Source organism: Podarcis gaigeae, assembly GCF_964106915.1.
Source record: "Podarcis gaigeae genome assembly, chromosome: 16".
Lineage (NCBI taxonomy): Eukaryota > Metazoa > Chordata > Lepidosauria > Squamata > Lacertidae > Podarcis > Podarcis gaigeae.
Genome location: NC_139693.1, coordinates 6,889,833 through 6,894,509, shown reverse-complemented (window position 1 = coordinate 6,894,509; position 4,677 = coordinate 6,889,833). Strand labels below are relative to the sequence as shown.

Sequence of the window (4,677 nt, the reverse complement as noted above, 5' to 3'; positions counted from 1 at the left end):
CTCTGTATTGCAAATCTTGTCCCAGAATGAGATAAGTTCTATTTGTGGGATTTATAAAACTTTCCCCACTTCTGCCATTTTCACAGATGTACCAAACTGACTGGGCATTAATTCCAGGGGACAAGTCCATAGTTGTTGTTTTTTTGCTCTTTAGTCTGCTGGAGGAGTGCAGAAGAGCTGTACAGATAATAAATAAAAGCCAGGAGAGGGGAAAGCACATAAACAGTGGGATAGAGGGGGATTATGTTAAGATGAGAAATGGATGCATGAAAGATGGTTGTGGGTCTGATTTTCAGGCTTGCTGGGTGCCCCCAATGCCCAGTGGCTTCATCAGGAATTGGGGATGCTCAGCATATCTTAAACCCAGCTTGAACATTTTGCAGTCGATATTCTTTCCCCTAATAAACCTTCCATGTTAACTTAGCAGGGGTTGTAACAGATGCTTCCTCTGTCTCCAACGAATCCATAGCGACTCCCAACTCCAAAACGAGATCCTCTAAGACCACCAGCTCCAAGAGCACCGGCTCCAAGAGAACCAGCTCCGAGGAACCCACTGCCCAAACCACCAGGGGAGCATGGAGCATTTCCTCCTACGGCCACTGGCTCACAGCTAGCAGAGAGGATGGGACCTGGGATGGTCACGATGCAGGCTGGTGGCTGGATCACGACCTCTGATGGTGGGATCTGGTTGATGCATGAAGGGGCGACACCAGAAAGAATACCTAGACTGGCAGAAGGGATGCCGGATCCCACCAGGGCACCGGAGCCATAGCCGTAGGTGTCGCCAAGGCCAAGGCCACCAAGGCCTCCAAGGCCTCCAAGACCTGCTGATCCAAAACCGACGACTGGGGTGGAGGCACAAGATGGGACAGCACAGGATGGACCACAGTTTGCCATGGCTGAGTGATGGAGATGGGTCTGAAAGGACACAGGAGGGAGTAGAAAGATAGACAAGTGTTTTAGTGTTCTGGGGCCAATGGGAGATATTTAGCCTCACCTTTACAATGCAAGAAATCTGTTTAAATTTTATCACAATGTGTACTCATAATACTAAAAGAAGATTTACATTTTATTGTGCCTTAAAGCATATCTGGGATGCGGGTGGCGCTGTGGTCCAAACCACTGAGCCTAGGGTATGCCGATCAGAAGGTCAGCGGTTCAAATCCCCACAATGGGGTGAGCTCCTGTTGCTCGGTCCCTGCTCCTGCCCACCTAGCAGTTTGAAAGCACGTCAAAGTGCAAGTAGATAAATAGGTACCACTCCGGCGGGAAGGTAAATGGCATTTTCGTGCGCTGCTCTGGTTCGCCAGAAGCGGCTTAGTCAGGCTGGCCACATGACCCGGAAGCTGTACCCCGGCTCCCTCGGCCAGTAAAGCGAGATGAGCGCTGCAACCCCAGAGTCATCCGTGACTGGACCTAACGGTCGGGGGTCCCTTTACATTTAAAGCAGGGGTGGGGACCTTCCTATGTACAAATATCCAAGTACCTCATATTCAAATTTGGAGATCCTGCAGTCCTCCAGATATTGTGAACCACTCCTCCCCACCTTCCCTGATCACTGCTCAGACCAGAACAGTGCTGGTATGACTGGTGAGACTTGGAGGCTGATGCGTATCTGGTGTCAGGCAGATGCCAGCACCTCCCATAGCCAGTTGCCCAGGAAAGTTCAAAGACAATGAATGTTTCTTACCATCCACTTATTATTCAGTATTCACAGAGAGTCTTTGGAACCCAGCCTCTTGGATAATGGTGATGTTCGAAGTGAACCTTCACCCTCTCCCCTTGTTTCTCCCACTTCATCATTTTTCACTTCTACAACTGCTGCTATGTGCCCTCTGCCTTTGAGCTCTTTGCTCTCTTACTTTCAAGACTCACCAGTTCTAGAAGGGGGGAAGGTGGTCTGTAATGCTTTCTAAATACACTGTATCCACCAGCTGTCTCTCCTCCCCCTGGTGCTTCCTCTCCCCCCCCCATTATTTCCCAGCTTTTCCTCTCATCTGCATCTGAGCTGTGACCTCCCTCAAACCCCTGTCTGAACTGTCTTCCTCTTCTCTGGAAGGGTTAGGCTGGGGAGGCGGTCTCCACCTTTCCTCCTCTCCCCAGTCCCTGACATCTGGAGAGTCACAGGTTTTGTGTCCCTAGTTGCGGTGCTATGGTGCAGAGCAGGCAATTCCCACAGCTTGCAGAAGAACAACGTAAGAAAAGCCCTGCTGGATGAGACTAAAGGCCCATTTCATCCAGTATCTTGTTCTCATGGTGGCAGACACATATCCCTGGAGTCCAAGGAAAGCCAAACTGGACAACTGGCAGTGATGGATGTGTAGAGAAAGAGCCTGGAGGGTCAGCATGATGATATTATACCAGGGATGGGGAAGTTGTGGTCGTCCAGAAATTCTTAGACTACAGCTCCCATCAGCCCTTATCCTCAGCCCTGCTTACTGGGGCTGATGGGAATTTCAGTCCAACAACATCTGGGTGGCCATTGTGTCCCCATCCGCAGCTCATCCAAGCATCCAGCCAACAGCTAATAAACCTCTTAATGTTTAGATTTGCCTTCCCTTTTCTGAGGGACGCACATTCTGTGGCTTGAACCAGCTCTAAGATTCACCATGCTATCCATATCTTAAAGAAAACACACAGAGGAAATGAAACAGGAAGGCAAAGATACATTGAAAAGGCAAGTTATGTTCCTACAAACCCTTCTGGAGTCAGCTCTCTTACCTGCTTTTCCAAGCAACAGGAAGCTGAGAGATGTCTGAAGCTCTGGTGGAACTGATGGAAAAGCTCTCCATGTCATGGGCTTATATACTCTAAGCCTCACAGGTCTGTGGTTTTGGGACACAGGATCTTTCTCCTCCTGCCCAAAGTCTTAATTAGCTGCCAGCAAATTACCTCATCAGCATCACACACCAAATTACTTTAATAATAGCCATAAAGAGTATGAGCAAATTGTATTTAATGAAGCTGTTGCTGGATTCTCACAATAACTGCACTGCACATTCCAACATGCTGATCTCCCTTCTCCCCCACTGGGATAATGTTCCACCAACTTCATTTTACATCAAAGGCGAAAAGGGAAGCTTTGCAAAGAGGCCTCATGTGGAGGCATCACTTGATACATGCCATTGATCGTCATAACCCAAGAGCTCTGGGCCAAAGACACATAATCAATCCTTCATCCAGGTCTCACACTGGCCAACGGATTAACAACATAGGTCACTTCTTGTTTTGTATGGAGAAGCCTCCTAGAACACAACATACATCAGGAGACTTACTGTAGTTTGGTCAGAACTGAGGATACACTTCCAGAGCTAACACAAAATACATTACCTCTGGTCAGGGCTGTCTTAAACATATCTGGCACCATGGTGCAAAGCTCCCTCCGGTGCCTCCCCCCATTTCCCAAAGGTTTTTTTAGGGAGGATGGCGCTGCCAGTGGGGCTGGAGGAGGTGGGCAGTGGCTGGAGGGCAGCTGCTCCAGTGGGGAAGAGGCAGAGGCTGGACATGGCGCCTCCCGACTCAGCTGGCCGCTTTGTGCCACTGTGGCCATGGCAGGCTGAGGCTCTGGTGCAGTGCTGCTTAGGCGCAACATGGCGGAGGCGGGCGAGGGCGGCGAGCTGATGCTGGGAGGCACCATGTCCAGCCTCCGCCTCTTCCCTGGCGCCCTCCAGAACTTGGTACCCTGCCCCCCCCACACCACTAGCCTCTATGGGTAAGACGCCCCTGCCTCTGGTAAATGAGCCACCACAGTTGCTAGAGGACCATGAAACTTTCTGTCCTGGACTTTTTAGACTCATCTACTCATGTACTTGGGACGCGGGTGGCACTGTGGGTAAAACCTCAGCGCCTAGGACTTGGCGATCACATGGTCGGTGGTTCGAATCCCCGCGGCGGGGTGCGCTCCCATCGTTCGGTCCCAGCTCCTGCCCACCTAGCAGTTCGAAAGCACCCTTAAGTGCAAGTACCCTTAAGTGCTGTATAGTGGGAAGGTAAACGGTGTTTCCGTGTGCTGCTCTGGTGCCGGTTCGCCGGAGCAGCTTTGTCACGCTGGCCACGTGACCCGGAAGTGTCTGCGGACAGCGCTAGCTCCCAGCCCCTAGAGTGAGATGAGCGCACAACCCTAGAGTCTGTCAAGACTGGCCCGTACGGGCAGGGGTACCTTTACCTTTACTCATGTACTATCTGAAACCAAAGGGACACATTGGTCACCAGAGGTGTCCCCCCCCCAGCTCTTCTACCCCATTAAATGACCCATCTAGTACAGCATCCTGTCTTCACATTGGCCAACCAGATGCCTGGGAGAAACCTAAAAGCAGGGTCATTTTATGGTCCTGTCACTGTTTTCTGCTCTTTTAGATGTGGTAGCTATTTTGTGTAGAAGCAAAAAAAAACCTGGGGTGCCATCTTTCAGAGCAGTGCAGGTCACATGACCCGCACAAGATTGCGGCCTGAAGAAAAAGTGCTTTTCGCGAGGTGAGATGGTTGTGATCACAAGATCACAGTGCCCACACTAGCATGTGGACTTCTGCAAGCAGAAGGTCTCAGGTTCAATCTTTGAAGGAAGGGCTGGGAGATAAATCCTGGAGAGCTGTGGTCGGTCTGTGTAGACAATACTGAGCTAGATGGAACAATAGATGGTGGTTCAAGTCCTACTTGGATGGTCGTTCCCAGGGGGTG

The 4,677-nt window shown here is 50.6% G+C and overlaps 1 long non-coding RNA gene across 1 annotated transcript; it reads right to left on the bottom strand.

Moving 5' to 3' along the window:
- Window positions 1-257: 257 nt before the first annotated feature.
- LOC310833510 lies at window positions 258-2,769 on the bottom strand. The gene is made up of 2 exons (XR_014558728.1): window positions 2,722-2,769; window positions 258-918 (listed from the first exon to the last, which is right to left on the bottom strand). It is a non-coding gene; the product is annotated as an uncharacterized lncRNA (long non-coding RNA).
- Between the last annotated feature and the right edge of the window lie 1,908 nt (window positions 2,770-4,677).